Raw genomic sequence first — 15,102 nt, 5'->3', positions numbered from 1 at the left:
ACTGCTTTTTTGACAGAGGCAGGGGTTCAGGACCCCTAGAAGGATGTTCATATACTGAGTGTTCTGGCCATTTTAGACCTCAGGTCCTTACTAAATGCTTGTTTGCTTATTGATTGAGTTGGGATATGGCAGATACACTAGGAGTAAAGGTGGTGTACTATCAATTATTGGTTTAAAAGCCTCCAATGATACAGATATTATATTCAAATTATCCTATAAAATTCTAAACATAGAAGAAGCAGTCCAGAGGTTGAGATTCTGAGCATCAATGAGTTTCTCATCTATTTTCAGATGTTTATAGAATATAATGTAGCCAATTAATCATTCTGCATGAAGAAGTGAAGCATTCAGAACTGACAAAGGGAACAAATATAGAATCCCAGGATTCATTTCTCCCCTCTCTCAAAGTTGTACACTCCTTATGAAATGCCTAGATATTGAATAATACATACATAGAAAGTAAACAAAGTTAAACTTTAAGGAAAAGAAGGCATACTTGTTAGCATTTCCATATCCATGCCCTTATATTTAGCTATTCAAAAGATAATTATTAAAGTTAAGTCCCATTTAAATGTAATTTCAGTAAAACACTGGGATATTTAAAAGCCTTCCATTTCAGGACAGATTTCTTGAAGCCCATCATAATGCAGGTTAGTTGTCTGGGTCCTATTTAATCACTTTAGGGTCTTTGATGGGTCACTTTACAGATATATTCACTTTTAGAGATTGGATCAAAAGGGGCAGTGACAAGGCGATTGAAAGTCCAGTCGTTGCTGAAGGACAGGTCGGACTGTTCAATTTTTTCCATCGCTTTTCCATCTTTTAACAGCACGATAGTGATCTGGGGTGGGTGGAATCCCGACACATTAGCAGTTCAAGAAGTTACTTTTGCCACTGTCGTTTGGGTAATGGGAATAAACCTGAACCTTGGGAGGACTTGTGATAGCATCCAGGTAGGGGAGGAAGCACAATTGCCCCAAGAAGGTGAAAAGAAAGATGCGCGCCATATTCGGGAAACACCGGGTCAGCTCCCTTTCCACTGTGTAAATATGTTTAATATGACTGTACATATATAACCTATATCAGATTGCTTGCCATCTTGGGGAGGGGGAAAGGAAGGGAGGGCGGGAGAAAAATTTGGAACTCAAAATCTTATAAAAATGAATGTTCAAAACTATCTTTACATATAATTAAAAAACACTATTAAGATTTTAAAATTGCCTTTACATGTAACTGGGAAAATATTATTAAAAACAAATTCTGCTCTTTAAATTTTTTGAGAGGGAATCAGGTGAAATGCTATGAAGTGAACTTCTAGTGTTCACAGTTCCTCCACAAATAAAGATTTACAATTAGCTATAATTTATACTCCTAAGATAATTCCCAGGGGACACCGGGAGGCTTTGTGACTTCAAGGTCACAAAGTTAATTTGTGTTAGGAATATGACTTGAACCTAGGTCTCCTTGAGTGCAAGGATGTCTCTCTGTCCACTTTGCCACTGTTCACAGCTCTTCAGCAGAGTGAGCTGTGTTACATATAAAATGTGGTTTAGCTTTTCTTTTAAGTTCTTTTAAGAAAAAATATGTTGCACAGAAAATTCACTCAGATTAAGCCCCATTGTCTTTTACATGGCAGGCCATATAACCTAAGTGCTATTGCTTTGCTGGAGGAAAGCGAAATATCCCAGAGGAAATCACCAGGCTCTCTAGGGCTGGACTGCAACTCTAGACGTCTGAAGCGGTGGCTGGAAGTGTGGCCAGGCCTAAACCGAGAGGGAAAGAGTGGGTCTGGAAGAAAGACAGGCCAGAACTCTTAGAACAAAGTCCCCTGGCAGCTAAAACAGGACACAGACTTAACATGGGCTGAATGCAGGTTGGAACCTGGAGCGCCTTAAAAGGCAGAGTCCATCCTCCTCATCTTATAGAAGAAGGAAGTGAGGCCCACACTGGGATCGAACGCAGGTCCTCTGGCTCCAACTGCTACCCAAAACTATTAAGGCTCCAAAGATCTAGCAAAGTAAGTAAAGCAAATGAAACTTACTTTTAACCAAAATGCAATTTGTTTTTCCCTAACCAATAACAATGTTGTATGTCTGTCTGAGTACACTGGACTTAGGAAATCAGGATGCTCTGGGTTCAAGTCCTGCCTGGTAAATTAACCTCTTAGAACCTCAGAGCACTCTATCAATCAAGAAAAAAAGCACTTATATAGATGTGAATTGTTATTATTTTATTATTACACTACTTTGGTATTGAACCAGATAAATCAAGGAAACCAACCAGAGAATGTGTTGTTCTATGAATTATACTTGAACCCCCAAGTCCCTGGGTAGGGGCAGCTGAAGTGATAACAAAAGCAGTTGGGCTTCTGTTTTATCACAGAGCTGAACACACTTGATATACTCACATTTTCTAATATCTTTTTTAAAAGGGATGGAGGATTTTTCTTACAAAGTTTGGCAGTGAGTCTCTTACCACCCGCCCTCCAAGAAAGAAGTAAAAGAAGTATGGGGAAAAAAGGAAATGGAGGAGGGAAGAAGAGGAAAGGAAAGCAAATGGGCAAAGGAAATGGAAAGGAAAAGAAGGGATGGGAAGGAGATGAAAGAGGAAGGGAAAGGAAGCAGGCATAAGATGCTAAGTTTTCATTAAGAACCTAAGAATAAAGAAAAAAGCAGCTGAACATTTCAGTTGAGGTGCTGAAGTTTCTGCAGTAAGAGATGTAGTACATCACCACTCTTGCAGACAGCTGTGTGCCCCCCCCCCCCGGCCATGGTGCCTCACCTTTCCACAGTCCAGTGAAGGCGGTGGGGTCGGGGTCGGGGTGGTAGGGAGGAAGGAGGCCAAGAGTATGGGGAGGAAGGAGGAGTATGGAGGATGGGGAACAGCGTGGAGAAGGGGAAACAGACTCCCCTAAATTTGGCTTTCTAGTCTTCTGAGATGTTTATTCACACATACAATCACAGCTATTTGAACCTAGTTTAGTTAGAGACCATGGAGTCTATCCAAGTCTCTTCAGTGTTTGCTGTTGAGTTGTTTCAGTTATGTATGCCTCTTCATGACCCTATTTGGGGTTTTCTTGGCAAAGATACTGGAGTGGTTTGACATTTCCTTCTTCATCTCATTTTACAGAGAAGGCAAGTGAGGCAAACAGGGTTAAGTGACTTGCCCACAGTCGCACAGTTAGTACATGTCTGAGACCAGATTTGAATTCATGAAAATGAGTCTTCCTGATTCCAAGCCTAGTGCTCTATCAACTTCAACATCTAGCTGCTCTCAATATACGGATGAAGAAACTGGGGAACAGAGAGACCAAGTTGTGAAATTCAACCTAGACAATTCAATCCAACATATACTGTAGAAGAGAATTATTAGGATGGATTTACAAGGACTCACTGTCAGTTTAAAAAACTAGTAAGAAATTCACATTTTCCTTTCATAGGGTGTAGAGCTGGAAGAGACCTCAGACTTCATCTCATCCAACATCCTCATCTTATAGATGGGGAAACTGTTCTTGGTGAAGGGATTTGCCCAAGGTAACGCAGGCAGCAGCATCTCAGCCACTCCTGGATCTCTCCAGTCTCAGTTTTGTGAAATCCCATTTCTAGGTTTGCTGTCAATCATTATAAATGACGTCTGAAATACTTAATATTCATCTTGATTTCTCTCCTATTCAGCTGCAAAGTTTATACATAAAAGTGACTCCAAGGCGATTAGGAGTCTCATTTTCCTTACTGTCATTTAATACCTGAGGCTTTTATTGAAGGTAAATAGGTAGCTAGATTATAGTGTTCTAATGCACATGTGGGAGAAGGGTTAGAAAGGATGCTGTGCATGCAACATAAGCCAAATCACACGACAGGTTTTCTTCTAACAATGATTTGAAGGAACCTTTAACTTGAAAAGGCTCTAGGTCAGGTACTCGTCCAAATACATCATTACAATACTTGTGTTAGATTACTATCAGATACAAAACACAGATTTCAAATAGTTTATTTATCTGCTAAAGATCCCAGAATGACTCATCTGAGCAATTTAAACAAACAGCTGTGGCACCAAGTTGCTACTGCCTGGGACATCTGGTATAGTGAGTAAAATGTGCTGAATCGGTGTGGGTTAATTAGATCCATCTTGACTCATTTTCTTTAATGAGACAGTATAACACACCACATTCACCTAACCTGTTTGGGGAGTTTTGTTTTACCTACATTTGCAATTCTGATCTGATCTCTTCTTGAAGTCCATTTTTTCTCCTGTCTAACAAAAATTTTAATTGTTATTTTTATCATTTGAGAATTGCATATGTGGGCTTCATGGTTTCATTTGGGTACGATGGGTGTGAGTCATGTGCCATTTTTCCATTGCCAGTAGTTGAAACTAAGTTTATAAAAACCTAGATACATTGTATTCCCTTCTAACCCAGAAACAAACAAACAAACAAAAGAAATAAGCAGTGGATATGGATTTCATTTAGAAACATTGCCTTCCTCTCAAGGGTTAACTGTGGGACTTCAGATGGAAATTTTACTTCAGGGCAATCTTTGTGGTATTAAGAATCTCTTTTTGCCCTTTCTGAAATTTCCTATGTATATACATGGTCTTCCTCTCATCTCTGTTATTGGGGTTTTATGGAATTTGGGGTCTTAAAGGCCAGGAGGAATGGTTACTGATTAAAAATTCTACCTGTGGAATTTTAGGCAAGTATGTTCCACGACAGAAAAAAGTGAGAACTAGACTATAAATTCCTCCAGTAACATACTGGGGGAGAATAGGAACTCTCTGAGTTCAAAATAACAACATTTTCATGTACAAAAATAATGACAAATTCACTCACCATTTCTCATTTCATCCACAAAATTCCTGTTTCCTCCTACACAAAGATTCATGCTGCTAAAGCTTTTGTGAAATTAAACGTGACTCCTTTTTTATCTTAACTATTTTGCAGCCATTTGCAAAGTTTAATTCAAATTGATGATAGCATAATTTTCTTCTTTGGAAGGGGCCTAAGTAAAACCATTTCCAAGAAAGAAGACTTAAACTACCATCAGTTTAAATTTATTGTGAGCTAACTGCTAAATTGAAAAAGTCATATTTATATGCAAAATTCCAGTGAGAATACCACTAAGCCTTTAAAATAGTTGTCACTGCAAAAAAAAAAAAGGGATTAAAACAATATTCAACAAAAGGTGGCACAGTAGATAAAGTGTTAGGCCTTGAGTCAGGAAGATACAAGTTCAAATGTGACCTCAGACACTTACTAGCTGTATGACCATGGGCAAGTCACTTAATCCTTTCTTGGAGAAGGAAATGGCAAACCACTCCAGTATCTTTGCCAAGAAAACCCCAAACAAGGTCAGGAAGAATCAAACACAACTGAATAGCAACATCAATAGAATTTGGCAAGTCTGGGGTTCTAACACTATCGCTACCAGGATCCCCTATTATGTATTCTTACACTCCTTGTATTTGGGAGCATGGAATTCTTCCTAGGCTATGTTTACCCTGAATAAAATGGTACCCCCCCTCCCCAATCATGATTTACAAAACCCAAACTGATAGTCATTTGCCCAACTGATAAGAATGTCTGGTTTCACTTTTACTCTGAGTGAAGAGGCCACACATCACAGCATAGAAGCAGAAAACGCCAGCATTCCCAGCAATCATAGATTTGTCACCTCTCTCTTCCTTTTCTCTAACACAGCTGCTCCCACGTTCATGGTGAACACTTTCTGTCCAGAATATTGGCAGGCTGGTGTCCAAGGCAGACACTAATGCTTCTCACTAGAGAAAGAAAAGCTGTTGGTAATGATGGACAGTAAGCAACCCAGCCTGGAAGTAAACTGAGAGGGACCTACTCCAAGACAATCAGGCCTTTCAATAATCTCACCTTGCACAGATATTCATGTCTTCCTTTGGAGGAACTCGACCCTCTTTGTAGTTAGTTCATTTTAAACTTTCTCTTTAATGGAAAATAAAGGAGGCAACGCGTTGTTACCTTGATTTTGGTAAACGGAAATAAACACAGAATGATCAAAAAGCTCAAGACCAAATTAGAGCTCAGACTAATACTAAAGTTTGCTAACTGCATAGCTTTCATGGGACAACCTCGCATGAAATGCTCTTGGTAATAAGTCATTGCTCCTTCCTTTTGTATTTTTGTATCCTACTCAACTAGAACTACTGGCAAAAGTGCATGGAAAATTCTTGAGTTCAACCATGCAAAATGTGTCTATAGCCACCTTTAGGACGACAGACCAGGACTTTTAAAACTTTTTCCAATTGTGACCCCTTTCTCCCCAAGACATTTTTATGGGACCCCAGGTATTTCAAGTAGGTACACATAACCTTTTACTATTGCCACATTTTTCATCACCCCACATTCAGTTATGTGACTCCATTTGTGGTCATGATACATAGTTTAAGCAGCTTACCCTTTTTATGTTATGTTATGTTGGCAGTTTGTGGACCCTTTACAGAAGAATGTTTTGAAATGAATAAAATAAAATACATATGATTAGAAAGGAAAATAATCATATTGAAATACAGCTATTAAATTGTTTTCTTGCAAGTTCACACTTCTAGGTTGAGAACCTCTGGTTTAGGCCATCCTTTACATAGGGATGTTGTCATTCAGTTATTTTTGGTCATATCTAACTCTTCATGACTCCATTTGGGGCTTCCCTGGCAAAGATAGTGCAGTGGTTTGCCATGTTCTTCTCCAGATCATTTTACAGGGTTAAGTAACTTGTCCAGGGTCACAAAGCTAAGAAGTATCTGAAGCCAAATTTGAACTCAGGTCTTCCTGACTCCAGGCCAAGCACTCTATCCACAGTGTCACATAGCTGCCCTTTACATAAGGATGGCCACCCGGTAATAGTCATCTAAGCTGGGTGACTACCAGAATTCCCCTTCCCTTCCAGTTTACAACATTTAACTTAGAAACCCCCTCCACCTTTGTTACAGATATTTCACTTCCCTCTGAGAAAACACATTCTGAACACAAGCCTGGAAGGGCCACAGGTTGGAGAGCAAGGACCTTATCTTCTTGGAACTTCATACTTCTTCCAAAAGAACCTAGTGCTGTGCTGTGAATGCAGGAGTCACTTTATGATTGCTTACTGAACTTAACTGAAAATGAATTTTAGAACATAGATCATTTAGATGTTGGCACCTAACTAGATTCCAATTCACCTTTTTCCCCCTGTAAAGATCCAACTTCCATCCTTTTTCATACTAATGCTTCACCAGAGTGCTCTGTATACAATAAAACACGACCATTTACAATATCCCAAGCAAGGCAAAACCATGCAATGTGTGTGTGTGCATGTATGTAAGTGTGCTGAGTCTGCAGCAGGAAGGTGTGCATATGAGAGTTGGCTAATATAAAATTGTTAGTAAGATTTTGAGGTTCTAATGCTTATTCATTGCATCACTCATGATTCCTCCTTAGATTTCACTTAAAAAACCAAACAAGCAAGCATGTGTTTTTTTAAAAAAAAACACTTTGTCTGGCATTTAAATTTAATTTGCCAACAACTGACTTACAGCAGATGGTTCAAAAAAGGTGTGATGTGAAGACTCCTTACAGGAGAACTGAGGCTGAGACAGCCTTTTTTCATAAGGTGGCCATGGTTTATGCACCTGAAAAGGATGTTCCAGTTCATTTATAATGAGGAGGTAGTCACTTATTTGCCATCCACTCAAAAATGTACTCAATGATAACATAATAACAAAGTACTGACCTTTTTACCATAAAAATCCAATCAGACCAAGTTCTACCGATCAACGACGCTGTTTTGAGTTTTCTATATCTTTGCTACGTTCAGTGTACTGTTCTTAGGAATAATTCAAATCTTTTTCCAAAATATTTGTATCCCACTATCCCACATAGATAGATTTTGAAACTCCTATGCACATACTTAAAAACCAAAGAGATGCCCTGTACAACTTCTCTCAAAATTCCAGGAATCTCAAATAATGCTATACATATACAATGGTGCCACATTAAGAACACATTTAAAACAACTAAGTTATCTGCTCCCAATCTTCTAGATCTTTTATCAAGGCTGCCAACAAAGAAGTAAAATGACTGGTTTAAGTGTAAGCTTCTTCCTAGGTTCCCATCCTAGTTCCAATGAAGATGCTAATAAAAATTGGTCAGAGGGTGGCTTGTAGGAATGTGAGAGGGAAAGAAGGGGCAGGGACAATTCATAATTGAATTGATCAGAGCCTTGGAGAAACATTTTGGCTGGTCCAACATATTTATTCCCAGGTTGGCGAGTTGGATCACTGCATTGCTTGAACAAGTCCCTTAACATCTCTGTTCTGTGGTTTACACTGACACAGGTAAAATGAAATGCTAAATTAAAAAAAAAAAAGAAAAGCTAAATAAAATTTTTAAAAAAAATATGTGTGTATCCCCCAAAAGAGAAAAGGACCTATTTGTACAAAAAAAAAATTTATCAGCTCTTTTTGTGCCGGCTAAGAATTGGAAATCATAGGAATGCCTATCACTTGGGGACAGGCTAAACAAACTGTGGTATATGATGGTGATGGAATATTATTGTGCTATAAGAAATGACAAGCAGGATGATTTCAGAAAGGCCTGGAAAGATTTGTACGATCTAACGTATAGTGAAGAGAGCAGAACCAAGAGAACATTGTACACAGAGACAGCAATATTGTTTGATGAAGAACTGTGACTTAACTATTCTCAACAATAAAATGATCCAAGACAATCCCAAAGAACTACTGATGAAACATACTATCTACTCCAAAGAAAAACTGATATTGATTGAACACAGACTGAAGCATGCTATTTTTCACTTTCTTTCATTTTTTTCTATTCAAGTTTTCATATACAAAATGACTAATATGGTAATGTTTTACATAATTGTACACGTATAACCTATATCCAATTGCTTACCATGTCAGAGAGGGAGAGAAGGAGGGATAAAAATGTGAACCCAAAACTATAAATAAAAATTATTACTTTAAAAAAATTGTGTGTGTGTGTGTGTGTGTGTTCCAGCAATCATGAAGGAAGATCAAAAATAGACTCAATTAAATGAGATCAACAGGGAAATCATAATATTTCCATACACAATGAATTACCATCATTATCAGAATATTAATATCATTATTAATATAACATTGGCAATAAAACCAATACTAATAGAATATTTGTACCAATATTAGAAAGGTTTCATAACCAATGAATTAATATCAATAGTTAACACATATATACTGAATAGGAGAGCATCTAAGTATTTAAGAAAAAAGCTGAATGAGCCATAGAGTAGGGAACTTTGATGTACCCTTTAAAAAAAAATTTTTTTTTTAGTGAGGCAATTGGGGTTAAGTGACTTGTCCAGGGTCACACAGCTAGTAAGTGTCTGAGGCCGGATCTGAACTCAGGTACTCCTGACTCCAGGGCTGGTGCTCTATCCACTGCGCCACCTAGCTGCCCCTGATGTACCCTTTTAAAATCTAGTAAATCTAAAAAACAATGGACAAAGAAGTTAAAGACCTAAATTGAATATTTAAAAAATTAGGTATGATAGACTCTGGGAATTCTCTGGGAATTACTGAATGAGAATAGAAAGGAGTATATTTGTTAGCAGTATCTTTAGAAAAATGTATTATATATTAAGATGTAAAAACTTCACAGATTTTTTTAGAAAGTAAAATGAAAGACATGTCACTGTTACAAAGGTATTAAAAGAAGCAATTATATCTGTAAGTCACTTTTAGGTACTCTATAGTAAGGTATAAATATAACTGGGATAGTTACATCTTTCAGAATATTGCTGATCTTCTGAACTAGCTAAAATGGCGGTCTTTACTAAACCATCAAAAGATTAATGGGGGTTGGGGAAGGTGAAGTAAAGGAAGAGAATGTATGATCTCCAAGGTGCCTTCCAACTCTGGCATTGTGTCTCTGAAAAAATGAGTGCTTGACTATGAATGGTACCCTAAGGGATTTGGCTTGACTGCAGAGATGGCTCAAGACTACTGTGAAATAAGCTGTAAAAATGTTGGCTTCCCTCCTTTAGGACATATAAAGTGGTTCTGGGGCTTCTCTTCAGGCTTAAGGCCAGCTGTCTGAATCCTCTGCTATCTTTCCTCTGATCCTCTTACACAGAATCACTAGAATCATGAGATATTGCACCAATATCCTCATTCCCCATCCCCTACACATACCCCCATACTTGGAGTTCTGGAGTTCAATAATTACTGAATGAAGTAAGGACAGATAGAAGGAACTTTGCACCTTTAATACGGATGAGAAAGTAGCAGAGATTGTGTACTCCAAAATAAAATTTTTAAATGGATCCCACATGAAATGATTAGCAATAACTAACGTTCAAACTATTTCCCCCACCGATTAAAAAAATTATTTTGTGTCCATACAAACACATGCTGTGAAGTGAAAGAAGGGTGAGCTCTTTGCCCCCTGAGATGGTGAATACAGACTAATCTCCTTTCCACATTTACACATTTGGTGGTCACAGTCGAATGGCATTTTACTGTTGGGGAGCAGGGTGTGGCAGTTAGGACCGTCAAATAAATCTTTAGTTCTGCCTTCCAAGGAAATTCAGGCAAATTAGTTCAGAGAAAAGTACCACCCTTCAAATTTTTTTAAAAAAGGAACGAGGGGGCAGCTAGGTGGCACAGTGGATAAAGTAGTGGCCCTGGATTCAGGAGGACCCGAGTTCAAATGGGACCTCAGACACTTGACACTTACTAGCTGTGTGACCCTGGGCAAGTCATTTAACCCTCATTGCCCTGCAACAAAACAAAACAAAAAAAAGGAACGAGAGGCTATAGCAAGGGGAAAGATGTAGGAATAAATGGTTACAACGTAAATCAGTCATTTCTTCTTCTCAGCATAGGACAGGGGCCAGGCCTATGATTTCATTGGTAAGGGAATGCCCAGATAAGGAGTTTCCCTTTTTTCTAAAACTTGTAGTCTTAAAGCAGGGGTTCTTAACTTTGTTTTTGTGCAATGGACTCCGATGGCAGCCTGGGGACCCCTCTTCAGAACAGTGTCTTTAAATGAATAAAATAAAATGTATAGGATTACTAAGGAAACTGATTATATTCAAAGTTATTTTTAAAAACCTTAAACAAGTTCACGGATCCTTTCAAAGAACCTTTGTCTTAAATAATTGCCTAAAGATGGTTAAGAGTGACTTGCTCATCATGTAAAATGTTCATTTTACTTCTGAGAAGCCTTCACTTTATTAAACATGAGAAACCAAACAATGAACAAGCAAACGAAAAAGGCAGTGTTTGCTCTTTTAAAAAGTTTACTATCTGTCTCAACTGACAAATCACAGGGTAATGTGACATTTCTTTTATACAAACAAGAACAATAGAAGAGAAATTCAATATCTGTATAGTTCAACAAACATTTGTTAAGTTCCCATTCTATGTAAGTGACATACTCCAATGGATCTGAAATGTATCGATGCGGGCATTCCTGCTAATGAAGCTGATGTCAGCCCACCCCCCAAAAAAGAGTGACTTGCCCAGGGTCACAAAATCAGTATGTGTTGGAGGAAAAACTTGAACCCAGGTCTTCCTGGCTCTGAGGCCAGCTCCCTGTACTCTAAGCCATGCTACCTAATGTTCTTCCTCTTATTTAAAAAAATGGAGTGACTGCGGTGTGGGTGTGCAGCTGGAGGGCTGCAACACCCTTCTGTGCTACCTGACCCAGATTAAAATGTAACAGGGAAATATTTAACAAAATAAATGAAAATATAACAAAATAAGGTAACGTGGTTTTTTTAAAAGCCATTGTGAAACTGGGAGGAATCCTTATGATGTTTTTGTTTGAGTTTCATACCACTGGTGTAGAGAACAGAATGGCAGTTTTGGCGTCAAGAAAGCTTCAGCTCAAACTGTATGATTCTGGGCAAGTTGTTAAACCTCGGCCTGCCTTAAAGCCATTCCCTAGCACTTCTCTTCCAAGTCACAAAGACTGCAATATGCCTTGCAGTAAGAAGTTCCTCACACTGGCAGAAAGCACACTTCTTTTGCACATTCAGGTATTTCTTTACAAACCATCCTGAAGATAAAAGGATAGCAAAATGGCAGGAGAACCAACATGCACCATCTACAATGAAAACACAGGCAAGGGAAAATAAGAGGGCTACATGATTATAGGGTAAAGCTGGGAGGAAAGAGGAGAGGACTTTTAGAGGAGATACAAACAGGCAGAAAAGGGGAAAGGGAATACGGCCCGTCAATGTTTTCTTCTGGAAAGACATTAGTTGTTTTTAAAGGAAACATTTATTGATTTGCTTTAGTGTTGTGGATGGATTGAACTTGGCTGTCTTTTTTCCCCTCCCACTTCTTAAGTTTGTTCAACCCAATTAAGGAAGTCCTCATGCTGAGGAAATCATTGGTTCATCCAATTATTAATTGGAAAATAAACCATTAGATGCGAGGTTTAGCGTATTTAATTGCTGAAAGCATGCACAGACCTGAGCAGAAATGATTTATTTGGGGATAAAGTTAGAAAAGAAGAAAATTTCAAGAACTATGAGAGCATTTCCCAACAAAAGTCTTAGCCTGTTAGACACCAGAGAGGTACAGATAACTCAGACTAAAAGACACCAGAAGCCTCCTCTTGCATTCCCTCAAATTCTTCCCATCCCTCTCTATCTCTTAGCAAAAGAACTGCTTTTGAAAGCAAAAACTAAAAAGGAAAGGACAGATACAGGGAAACTGTACAAATTCTTTCTTGGGCTAATCAAAAATCTCTTCTATTATATTTCTAGTGAGCATAGTATTGTTTCTATTCTAAAATGGAAATTAACCACCAGAAGGAAGTAAGGAAGCATCCATTTCTTGAGTATCAGCAGTCAATAAAAGAATTTCGATATGCCTCTGGCCTCTTGAGAACACTAGCATGTTAAAGAGAACTACACCTTAAGGTCCAAAGAAAACTCAAATCACAGCTAGCCTTAACTCATATTCAGAAAAATCATAAATGTAAATACACATATACATGTATGTATATATGCATATGTGCATAGGAATTATGTATATATTCATGTACATATTTGTATAGCACTTACTATATGCCAAGCACTGTAAGTGTTTTACAAGTATTATCCCATCTGATCCAGGAAGGTAGGTGCTATTATTATCCCCATTTTGCACGTGAGGAAACTGAAACAAACAGGGTCCAGGGTCACATAGCTAGTAAGTGTCTGAGGCCATATCTGAACTCAAGTCTTCCTGATTGATTCCAGGTCTGGTACTCTAGCTAGACACTGCACCAACTAGCTGCCTCAGATTTGCACTATAATATGCCTAGTAAAGAACAGCTGTTTGCTAACATCCTTGTATGTATGTCTTTGGCCTAAAAATACTGACAGTCTTCTACAAAAGGCAGGAAGAAAATAAGTGACTGAGAAAGAAGAAAGAAAGGCATAGAGGGAAAAAAATCACACCAGGAGCTTTCCATGTAATAAAAGAAAAGCCTTTCTCTATGAGGAGACACCACTACATTTAGAAAGTTCTTTAGTTTCCCTTAGGATTCTCAGTATTTTTATCCACAAAGGACTCAAAATTCTTTCCAGCTAAACCTTGAACTCATAGCCTTCACTTAAAGCTGGAACAGAGCTTGGCTCCTCTCTTAATTCAAAACCAGTTGGATGTGGGAATTTCTTATGTTTGACTCTCTCTATATTTTAAATTTTCTATATTATTTATATAATATATATATTTTTATTTTACCTATATTATACACATAAGCTTTATTTTTTCAGTTGAGATAGGAATGGCATAGGAAAGAGAAGGTGATTTTAGTTAATTGAAAAGAATTTAATTAAAAATGAATTGGGTAATCACTCTCAGAGACATGATATAGTTACCATTTTTTTAAAGATAAGCCTAGGAATTTTTTATTATTGTGTTTTCTGAGAGCAGCTAAGGTTGCCCATTATTATATGGCATCCACTCAGCAGTGAAACATGGTTCTCTGTAATTTTCCTCTTCTTTATTAGGTGAGATGCTATTTACAGAATGAAGAATAATAATAAAACAGCTGATAGAGACCTGATTCCCCATCTATCTTTTCATTTCTGCCAGTTACAAAAGTGGAAAAACATGTCTTCTCTCCACCTCTCCAGTCACTTTGATTTTTCGGTTTCAGGGAGGGCTCAAGTTTTCCTTCCAATCTCTCCTCTAATTCTCATATTTGAGAATAAAAATATGAGATAGTCTTTAAGGCAGCAGGAAGAGTTTAGGTTAAGGATAAGAAAGAAATGCCTGATAGTCATGATAAACACCAAAGTCAATTACTAGTGAAGTTTGTGCAATTTTCCATAATTGAAACCTTTAAGAACAGAGTTGATCGCTATCTACTTGGACTCGTTTTAGTGAAGGTTGCTTGGAGGCAAGGGAATGCTCTCTCATGGGCCTTTTGAGCCCCATGAATCTGTTTCTATTATTCTGTGATTTTTAAACATAAATTACCTACAGCATATCAAAAGTTCTTAAAAAAAAAAACTAGCTACTACTACTACTTCTTGCTAATTGTTTTGTTTTCTCCTTTCCCTGGTCTTAACTGCTTGGAATTCACTATAAACTCAACTTTCCCTTCCAATTTAATGCATTTAGTAAGGGAAGTGGTAATTGTCAGAAATCAGCATGGATTCACTAAGAAAAGGTCATGCTAAAGTTTTATTTCCTTTTTTGATAGTTACTAGACAGGAAGGTCAAGAGAATTGACACATACCTGAATTTTGCAAACTGGGTTCTACTTTGGTGTCAGTATGGACTTCAAATGATATTTTTGAAGCTGGTAATAATTTCCTCTCTAAAATATAAAATATTTAATTACATATCAAAAGAGTAATTACATTTTATGAAAATGGACTTAATTTCTATTTTCTTCCAAATAATCTCCAACAACCTTTATTGGCAAATAGTATCCAAAAAAGATCAAAAGAAACTAGAGCAGGTGGATCAATTTAAACAAGATGAATTGACATCAGTGCTTAAAAGACTCTGTGAGTCTGCCCCACAATGGTTTGGATCGTAACCTATCTCTGTCTTAGATGATCAATTTCATGAGTTTCTGTGGCC

At 37.7% G+C, this 15,102-nt stretch overlaps 1 protein-coding gene and 1 pseudogene across 7 annotated transcripts in view; both read right to left on the bottom strand.

Annotated features, from left to right (window-relative positions):
* Window positions 1-15,102, bottom strand: part of LEF1 (lymphoid enhancer binding factor 1) — a 170,879-nt gene that overhangs the window by 98,860 nt on the left and 56,917 nt on the right. The gene's annotated exons all lie outside the window — the stretch shown is intronic.
* Window positions 506-1,033, bottom strand: LOC122732868 (annotated as a pseudogene).

Source organism: Dromiciops gliroides, chromosome 6 (assembly GCF_019393635.1).
Source record: "Dromiciops gliroides isolate mDroGli1 chromosome 6, mDroGli1.pri, whole genome shotgun sequence".
NCBI lineage: Eukaryota > Metazoa > Chordata > Mammalia > Microbiotheria > Microbiotheriidae > Dromiciops > Dromiciops gliroides.
Note: the sequence above shows the minus strand (reverse complement) of the source record. Positions and strands in the feature narration are given on the sequence as shown.